This window comes from Bombus pascuorum, unplaced genomic scaffold (genome assembly GCF_905332965.1).
Source record: "Bombus pascuorum unplaced genomic scaffold, iyBomPasc1.1, whole genome shotgun sequence".
Taxonomy (NCBI): domain Eukaryota; kingdom Metazoa; phylum Arthropoda; class Insecta; order Hymenoptera; family Apidae; genus Bombus; species Bombus pascuorum.
The window spans coordinates 357500-368635 of NW_026869752.1; positions in this window are offsets into that span (position 1 = coordinate 357500).

Genomic DNA, 11136 nt, shown 5'->3' on the forward strand with positions numbered 1-11136 from the left:
TGAACAATCAAACAAAACAGGAAATTAAAAAAATTAGATTGTTATCAAAGTGCTTTATATATATTAGAAAAAATGTTGGAACAAACGCAAAAAATTAAATAATTAAAAAGAAGACATAACGTTATAAAAACGCGGAATAAGCAGGTTTTATAATTAGAAAATTATTATTAGTATGGAGGTTTCGTAAGTGAATTGATTAGTGAGTTGTGATACATAGATTAGTAGGTGATTGATACTTATACGTGATAATATTAAATTGCATACAAATCTGAATCTGCTTAAAAAATGAAAAAAGGGAAAGTCGGTGAAAAGATAATACCTATATACCTAGAAGATCTTTCTCTCAGATCTTTCAATTAATGTTACTCAATATTTCCTTGTTTCTACGAGAAAGTGTTCTTACGTTCTCCGGTATCGTAACAAAAAATAAATTTAAATCTAATCCAAATAAGTTTCAGTCAAAACTCTTAAAAATATTTACCGCGCATGATCTATACAAGTCAAACGGTGTTACATGTATGCGTTACATGTATAAAGCGATCTCTATTTAAAATATATCTCTTTTTTAGAACAGCGAAGGAGAACACAGCATTCCATGCACGTTGCATGTGTCACACACTCAAGGAAACCATTCGCTCAGTAACCAGATAGACCGAACACCCTGCATGCCACGTCTGTTGAAACAATAACTAAAAAGGCCCTTCCAAAGGGACTAGACCCTCGGTAGAAGTACCTTCCTAACCAGCGCTAAAACAGTCCGTTGTAGCATCTCGAGTCAGTCTTTTTTCTTTTTTTTTTTTTTATTTTATTTTGGTTATTTTACAATTTGTCCTTGCGGACATTTGGTAAAGTGTTATATCTTATTGGTGAAGAAAAAAAAAAATATAAATAAAAAATAATATAGCATGTGGGCGGCTACCCCCAGCGGGGTGCCAGCTTCGTTTTTTTCTAAGTTATATCTTTTATGAGGTCTATTGGGTGTTTCCTTTTTAGTCTTCTTGCGATGTTTGTTGTGTTGCACGTTTCAACTGCCAGCTGGTTCGGGTGTGTTTCTATTCTTGTTCTGTATCTTGTTGCGAATCTGGTAATCTCCTCCTTGACCGTTGGTATTCCGAGGTCTTTCCTTATGTCCTCGTTTCTAACGTACCACGGGGCGTTTACCATTGTTCTAAGGATTTTGGCTTGGATTGTTTCTATTTTGTTTATATGGCTCATTGCTGCTGTTCCCCATAGTGGAATTCCGTATGTCCAGATTGACTTTATGATTATTTTGTATATTTTCAGTTTGTTTTCTGTGCTTAGTTTGGATTTTCGGCTTGTTAGCCAGTGCATTTGTCTCCTTGCTATCTGTATCTTGTCTATTATTGATTTGATGTGCTGTTTCCATGTGAAGTGTGTATCTATGTGAAGTCCAAGGTATTTGACTTGCCTTGTTTGTGTTATTTGCGTGCCGTTCAGGAAGATGTTTGGTGTTATCTGTTTTCTCAATGTGAATGTAATGTGGTTGCATTTGTTAGGGTTAGCTTTGATTTGTTTGTCCTGTAGCCACTTTTCTATTTTTGTGATGTGCTCTTGTAGTATTGTGGCTGCTGTTACAGGGTTAGTGTGCCTGACTAGCACGGCTGTGTCGTCCGCGAATGTCAGTATTTTGCTATTGGTAGTTGCTGGAATGTTGGCTGTGTATAGTGTGTATAGTATGGGTCCTAGGACGCTTCCTTGTGGAACACCTGCTTTGATGTCTTTTGCTTCGGAGTGTGCGTCCTTGATTTTTACTGTGAAGGTTCTGTTGCTTATGTATGATTTTATTATTTGGTATATTTTTTCCGGGAATTGTTTCTTGATTGTTTGTATTAGGCTTTCGTGGTTTATTTTGTCGAAAGCTTTCTCTATGTCCATGAATAGGGCTGTACAATATTGTTTGTTTTCTATTGTGTGTATTATTTCGTTGACAAGCCTGTGCATTTGTTCTATGGTGGAGTGTTTATTTCTGAATCCAAATTGATGGTCTGGTATTAGTTTTTCATTCTCTATTATTGGTTTTAGTCGGGCGTATATTACTTTTTCTAGTATTTTGGAGAGCACGGGGAGTAGTGATATTGGTCTGTAGGATGTTGCTTCATGTGGGTCTTTGCCTGGTTTGGGTAACATTATGATTTGTGCCTCCATAATGTAGGATGATATTGTATTCTTAGTATTGCATTGAATATTATTGTAATTAGCCGTATCGCTTTTGGAGGGAGGTTTTTCAATATTTTGCCATTGATTAGATCGATTCCTGGTGCTTTGTTGTTTTTTGTTTTTTCTATTATGTTTCTTATTTCTTGTGCTGTTGTTTTGGGTATGGTGTATTGCTTGTCGATTGCAGTGCTAGTGGCTATCGCGTCGTCGTCCGTATGGCTGTTCTGGTTGCTGTTATTGATGTTGTGTGGTGTAAATGTGTTGCATAGGTGGATGGAAAATTCTTCGGCTTGCTCTTCGTTGCTTCTTGCCCATGTGTTGTCTGCTTTTCTGATTGCTGGGGCTGGTTTTATCGCCTTCTTTATTTTTTTTTTTGTGGTTTTCCATAGTGAGTAGTTGTAGTTCTCGTGTGCAGATAGTGACTCTATGAACTTTGTGAATTCTTCGTTCTTGTGCTCTTTTATTTCGTTTTTTATTTCCTTTGCGAGTTTGTTTAGGTGTTTTTTGTTTTCTTTTGTTTTATGTTTTTGCCATTTTGCTTTCGCTTTTCTTTTATCTCTAATTTTTTCGAGGATGTCTGATGGGATTTGTTTTGTTGGTCTAGTGGTAGTTGCTGGTTTTGTGGTTGCCCGTGCTGCCTCTTGTATAGTTTTTGTAAGTGTTGTTACAGCTTGTTCGATGTGTTGGGGCGTTTTCAGTGGGATGTTGCAGTTGATTTTGCTTTCAATTATTTCTTTGAAGGTTTGCCAATTAGTGGATTTCTTGCATAGCGTCTCTGAGTTGTTGTAGAGTATTGGCTTGTTTCTGTATGTTATTATTATGGGTGTATGGTCGGAGCTAAGCTCGAGGCTGGATGCTATATTTATTTTATTTCCGTTTAATCCCTTTGTGACTGCAAAGTCGAGTAGGTCAGGGATTTTGCTCAGGTCTGTCGGCCAGTATGTCGGTCTTCCTGTGGATAATATATTGAGATTGTTTTTCCTGATGTGTTTTTCCAGGGTTCTGCCTCGAGGTGTAGTGATTCTTGATCCCCATGTTGTGTGCTTTGAGTTGTAGTCTCCTGCTGCGATAAACTTGTCGCCTAGTTGTTGGAAGTATTCTTCCCACATTTGTGCTATAATTTTGTGTCGCGGTGGTGCATATACTGCTGACAGCTGTAGACGGTTGCTGCTAGTTTGTACGGTAACGGTAGTTGCTTGTATGTGTTCTTTACTAACTTGGCTGTGTAGGTGGTGTTTAATGTCGTTTCTTATTATCACTGCGGTTCCTCCGTGTGCTTTTCCTGAGGGGTGCTTGGTATCGTATATGGTATAGTGCGGTATTTTTGTGTAGCTTTTTGTTGTGAAATGCGTCTCCGATACGATTAGTATGTCTATGTTGTTGTGGTATAGGAATGCTTTGGTTTCAATGGCCCTTTGTTGTAGACCGTTAGAGTTCCAGGCAGCTATTTTTAGTATGTCCGTTTTTACTTTTTGCTTAGCATGGTTGTTATCAGTTGTATCATAGCTGTGATTTGTAATGATTGCTGCTTGCATGCTTCGTTTAGTTCGCTTATCGTTCTTGTTAACATGTCGGTGTTTTTGATGGATTGTTTTAAAAGTTCTTTTATTTCTGTAGCGTCGTTGGTGTTGTTGTTGTGGTTTTGGTTGGCTACGGGTGTTACTTCCTTGGTTACCGCCACCTTGCACCAACACGCAGCCGGACACTCATTTCCGCTAGAGTCGCTACATGTTATATACGTAAATACTGTAAATAAGTAAATGTCATGTAGTGCAGCGAATAACTCCGGCGCAACAATATATTTTGTAATTACGTGATTTGTATAGAAATTAGAAACTACCTCTGTACACAATTACTGAGAATGAGATTTACAGGAACTGTACATTGCGCGTTAAGCACAAAAATGTAATGCAAAATACTACTGCAATTTTGCACCTGGCCAATTTGAAAACTAAAGGAAAATTGATTCGTGGAAATTTGCGTTTTTTGAATTTAATCAGATAGAAGAAGGGAAATCACGCATTAAACACCTTGTTTTTCTGTGACGAACCATGGTTTCATCTTGGCTGCCGTGACAAGTCGTAGAATAGTCGAACGTGGGTTACTTCTAGTCTTCGGGAAATTAATCTTAATCTTAAGATCGCGTATCGAGCATTTACTTTGCAAAGTTCTTGCAAAATAAGAAAATCTCCTATGACTTTGTGGCGACACATGAGTCATAGGACGAAGCGAAGCGAGAGCGACTCATGTCGTTGTTTTGCCTCGGGACATTGACACCGCCTTGACGCATGAAACGCAATGATAAACAAACTCCGGGTAAAACAATGTCGCCGCTCGGACTCTCCCCCGAGCAGCATAAATAAATCGGACACGATCACGAGCGCTAGTGAGTTACGAATAATTTCGAGTAATCATTTTGTAGGCGATTATCGAGACGCGAGAGCATTTACGAGTCTTTATCGAGTATCCGCAAGCGATTTATTTCAGCTGGTTAAAATCTCCTGTACGAACGTCTATCGACGTTATCAGTTAATTAAGTAATTGATTTGAAATACATTGGACGGTTGCAACAGCAAGCATCCTGATTATTTCTATTATCAATATACCCAAATCTCCATACCCCATCCGCCACAACCTTTTATCAAAAAGTGCAAATAAAGCAAAAACAAAAGTCTAATTTAATCTTTTCCAACTTTAATTTTACGAAATATGTATTTAATCGTATTGTACGTTTATTCAATTTATACACCGTGCGGCTTAATCTACCTTGAAATTCAATATATCTCTATTAACCTTAGGTACAATGCGGAGGTTAATCGTAGATCGGGAACACGAAGATAGAAATGACAATTTGCTATTCTTGTTCTGAAATTGCGTAAAATTTCCCGAGGTCGATGATCCACGCGACAAATACGAAGACATTCCTACCAATTAACTATACTGATAATTAAAAGAAGGGTTTGCAGTTCGACAAGTTCTCATCGAACGCTTATTTCACCAAATAAAATACATTATATAGAAAAAAGTAAAATGAAATGTAATCCCATCTTTATTTTCCCAATGTAATCCCACCTTTATTATCAATAAACTATTGTGGTGGAACATTTGTGCTTTCTCTTTTGCCAGTAAAAGTTATCAAAAGCCATGATATCAGAATCAGATTGAAGACATATTGTACGACATATTGTACGCCAGCGACAAGACGATACGAACGTTTAAGAAAGGAAATTAGCACAAGACTCGCTGACTCAGATGGTGCAAGAGTGCGCAAGAAATGGGAGACAGGACCCAATGTTCCCGGCACACGAAAAAGATCGTTACACCTTCAATACCAGACCACTTCATCCTCACGCTCTGAACGAGCTGGCTACCGGTTCACGTCCAGCACGCCTTGGCCGCCACGAAAGATGCGAAACTAGAAAATCTAACTCGAATGGCTGATTGGGTACACGAAATTCGACCTCGAGACGGTACGGATTGCGGTCTGCGCAGAAAGAACCGTAACGGATACCGAACGACAAAACCACGACCAGGTCACGATGCTTGACAGGCTATGTCACTTAGGGGCGCAAATAAACGCGCTGAGCCTTAACAATCTGCCCCTTCCATGATCACATTCGAGACGCCGACGTTCACGTTCTTGAAAAGGAGCACAACTGACTGACCTATGCACCTAGCGAGCAAGAAAGTGCCGAACCCCTTGCAACTGGAATCAGGGAAACGAGACCAGCTGCCCATAAACGTGGCATGTGTCACAGGTGAAATTCTACTAACTATGCGATAAGTTAAAATTCCAAGCGCCTTATCACGTGTGACCATCCGGGTAGCATTTGTTCTCAGCCGTCTGGCTGGCATTCGGTCACTCTAGCCGTTCTCAGAAATATATGATAAGTACGACCAAAGTCTTCTGCAACTCCAACGAATAAAGAATATAAATACTCCCTTGAAAATTATCCAAGTCAGTCTGAATAAATCCGTTTTAGCCTGAACATTAAGAAGTCTATCTTCGCTAACCGCAAATACTATTTTATTGTAAATCGAGTGAAAAGATAGAACTCGTTCTCCTGTTTGGACATCGACAAGTTTTTTTAATTTTTTGTCAATTGTTAAATTTTTTACGCGGCACATTCATCGCCGCTCTTTGTAGGTTTATCGCTCGTTTTGCTCTAACATCCATTCTGATAACGGCATCAACTTCATTGCTGCAAACCATAAATTACGAGAACTTCACGATCTACTACAATCAGACGACCACTAAGAAAAAGTAACCGCATTCCTAGCTGATAAGCAAATCGAATGGCGCTTCATCTTCCCTCATTCCCCGCACTTTGGTGGGCCGTGGGAGGCAGCGGTCAAATCATTTAAACGCCACCGACGACGGTGTTACGTAAATAAAAAAAGAAATTTAAGAAAAAAAGAACGCCTGTTTTTATACACTTCCGAGCTTTAGGCGTAACTATTCAAGACTAACTGGGATAATTTTAGGGGGAGTATTTAAATTTTTTTATTCGTGGGAGTGGGAAAAGGCTTCGATCGTATATTTCTGAGAACGGATAGAGTGACCGGATGTAATACGATGGTCATTCATGCTTAGGCGCTTGGAATTTCGCTATCTTATCGCTTTGTTTAGTCGGATTTCGTCTATGACAACGGCAACGAACTGCTCACGTTTGAACAATTCAATACTCTCATAACTGAAATACAATTAATCCTCAATTCACAGCCTCTAACTCCCATATCCACCAACCCAAATGATCTCCTAGTCCTCTCTCCCGGCCATTTCCTCGTTGGTGATCCATTAATGAGCGAGATTTCAGGGACGCTTCATCCAACCGGCTCTCCAAATGGCAACACATCCAACAACTCAAACGGCATTTCTGGAATCGCTGGCATAAGGATTATCTGAACAAGCCGATCAACTGCAACAAATTGAACAAGGGTGAACACAGCATCCAGGAAGGCACAATCGTCATCCTCAAGCGGCGAGTGAAATAATGTTTATTAGAGAAATAATGAAGATCGTCAATGTAAATCTAGACGATAACTCTGTGAAAATTTATGAGAATAACTCTGGAGTGATAAGTACAGCAAAGTACGGAAATTTCACAAAAACATCCAAACATATCGAAATTTGGTTGAAGCTTAGCATGTACAAGAACCTACGAAATTAGTTTTCTGTTCTATTTTGAAACTTAGCATGTACAAGAACCTATAAAATTGTGGATCTGGCCTATTGGGTGGAAACTCATTCTATACACGAAACAATAAAATTAATCATTCTCCTATTTGGTTGAAACTTAGCATATAGAAAAATCTATAAAATTATGGATCTGTTCTATTTTGTTGCATTTAGTATATACAAGAATCACTACAATTAAGGATTGTCCTATTTGGTTGAAGCTTAGCATATGCAAGGACCTACGAAATTAGGATTTTGTTCTATTTTGAAACTTAGCATGCAAAAGAACCCATATAATTATGAATCTGTTCAATTTGGTTGAAATTTAGTATGTACAAGAAACAGTAAAATTAAGGAATACCCTATTAGTTTGAAATTTAACTTATACAGTATCCAATGAAATTAACGATTGTCCTATTTGGTTGAAATTCATTATATACCAGAACCAGTAAAGTTAATAATTCTCCTATTTGGTTGAAACTTAGCATATAGAAAAATCTATAAAATTATGGATCTGTTCTAATTGGTTGACTTTAGTATATACAAGAATCACTACAATTAAGGATTGTACTTTTTGGTTGAAGCTTAGCATATACAAGAACCTACGAAATTAGAGTTCTGTTCTATTTTGAATCTTAGCATATACAAGAACATACGAAATTAGGGTTCTGTTCTATTTTGAAACTTAGCATGTACAAGAACCTATACAATTATGGACCTGTTCTATTTGGTTGCATTTAGTATATACAAGAATCACTACAATTAAGGATTGTCCTATTTGGTTGAAGCTTAGCATATACAGGAACCTACGAAATTAGAGTTCTGTTCTTTTTGTGAAACTTAGCATGTACAAGAACCTATAAAGTTGTGGATCTGGCCTATTGGGTGTAAACTCATTCTATACACGAACCAATAAAATTAAGAATTCTGCTATTTGGTTGAACCTTAGCATATAGAAAAATCTATAAAATTATGGATATGTTCTATTTGGTTGCATTTAGTATATACAAGAATCATTACAATTAAGGATTGTCCTATTTGGATGAAGCTTCGCATATGCATGAACCTACGAAATTTATGTTCTGTTCTATTTTGAAACATAGCATGTACAAGAACCTATAAAATTGTGGATCTGTCCTTTTTGGTGGAATCGCATTATATACAAGGACCAGTAAAATTAAGAATTCTCCTATTTGGTTGAAATTTAGCATATAGAAAAAACAATAAAATTATGGATCTGTTCTAATTGGTTGAATTTAGTATACACAGGAACCACTAAAGTTAAGGATTGTAGTATTTGGTTGAAGCTTAGCATGTACAAGAACCTACGAAATTAGGGTATTGTTCTATTTTGAAACTTAACATGTACAAGAACCTATAAAATTGTGGATCTGGCCTATTGGGTGGAAACTCATTCTATACACGAAACAATAAAATTAATCATCCTCCTATTTGGTTGAAACTTAGCATATAGAAAAATCTATAAAATTATGGATCTGTTCTATTTTGTTGCATTTAGTATATACAAGAATCACTACAATTAAGGATTGTCCTATTTGGTTGAAGCTTAGCATATGCAAGGACCTACGAAATTAGGATTTTGTTCTATTTTGAAACTTAGCATGCAAAAGAACCCATATAATTATGAATCTGTTCAATTTGGTTGAAATTTAGTATGTACAAGAAACAGTAAAATTAAGGAATACCCTATTAGTTTGAAATTTAACTTATACAGTATCCAATGAAATTAACGATTGTCCTATTTGGTTGAAATTCATTATATACCAGAACCAGTAAAGTTAATAATTCTCCTATTTGGTTGAAACTTAGCATATAGAAAAATCTATAAAATTATGGATCTGTTCTAATTGGTTGACTTTAGTATATACAAGAATCACTACAATTAAGGATTGTCCTTTTTGGTTGAAGCTTAGCATATACAAGAACCTACGAAATTAGAGTTCTGTTCTATTTTGAATCTTAGCATATACAAGAACATACGAAATTAGGGTTCTGTTCTATTTTGAAACTTAGCATGTACAAGAACCTATACAATTATGGACCTGTTCTATTTGGTTGCATTTAGTATATACAAGAATCACTACAATTAAGGATTGTCCTATTTGGTTGAAGCTTAGCATATACAGGAACCTACGAAATTAGAGTTCTGTTCTTTTTGTGAAACTTAGCATGTACAAGAACCTATAAAGTTGTGGATCTGGCCTATTGGGTGTAAACTCATTCTATACACGAACCAATAAAATTAAGAATTCTCCTATTTGGTTGAACCTTAGCATATAGAAAAATCTATAAAATTATGGATCTGTTCTATTTGGTTGCATTTAGTATATACAAGAATCATTACAATTAAGGATTGTCCTATTTGGATGAAGCTTCGCATATGCATGAACCTACGAAATTTATGTTCTGTTCTATTTTGAAACATAGCATGTACAAGAACCTATAAAATTGTGGATCTGTCCTTTTTGGTGGAATCGCATTATATACAAGGACCAGTAAAATTAAGAATTCTCCTATTTGGTTGAAATTTAGCATATAGAAAAAACAATAAAATTATGGATCTGTTCTAATTGGTTGAATTTAGTATACACAAGAACCACTAAAGTTAAGGATTGTAGTATTTGGTTGAAGCTTAGCATGTACAAGAACCTACGAAATTAGGGTATTGTTCTATTTTGAAACTTAGCATGTACAAGAACCTATAAAATTGTGGATCTGGCCTATTGGGTGGAAACTCATTCTATACAGGTACCAATAAAATTAAGAATGCTCCTATTTGGTTGAAACTTAGCATATAGAAAAATCTATAAAATTATGGATCTGTTCTAATTGGTTGAATTTAGTATACATAAGAACCACTAAAGTTAAGGATTGTAGTATTTGGTAGAAGCTTAGCATATACAAGAACATACGAAATTAGGGTTCTGTTCTATTTTGAAACATAGCCTGTACAAGATCCTATAAAATTGTGGATCCGTTCTATTTGCTTGCATTTAGTATATACAGGAATAACTACAATTAAGGATTGTCGTATTTGATTGAAACTTAACATATAGGAAAATCTATAAAATTATGGATCTGTTCTATTTGGTTGCATTTAGTATATACAAGAATAACTATAATTAAGGATTGTCCTATTTGGTTGAAGCTTAGCATGTACAAGTTCCTACGAAATTAGTTTTCTGTTCTATTTTGAAACTTAGCATGTGCAAGAACCTATAAAATTGTGGATCTGGCCTATTGGGTGGAAACTCATTCTATACACGAACCAATAAAATTAAGAATTCTCCTATTTGGTTGAACCTTAGCATATAGAAAAATCTATAAAATTATGGGTCTGTTCTATTTGGTTGCATTTAGTATATACAAGAATCACTACAATTAGGGATTGTCCTATTTGTTTGAAACTTAGCATGTTCAAGAACCAACGAAATTAGGGTTTTGTTCTATTTTGAAACTTAGCATGTACAAGAATCTACGACATTAGGGTTCTGTTCTATCTTGAAACTCAGCATGTACAGGAACATAAAATTAAGGATCTGTTCTATTTGGTTCCATATAGTATGTACAAGAATCACTACAATTAAGGATTGTCCTATTTGGTTGAAGCTTAGCATGTACAAGAACCTACGAAATTAGATTTCTGTTCTATTTTGAAACTTAGCATGTGCAAGAACCTATGAAATTGTGGATCTGGCCTATTGGGTGGAAACTCATTCTATACACGAACCAATAAAATTAAGAATTCTCCTATTTGG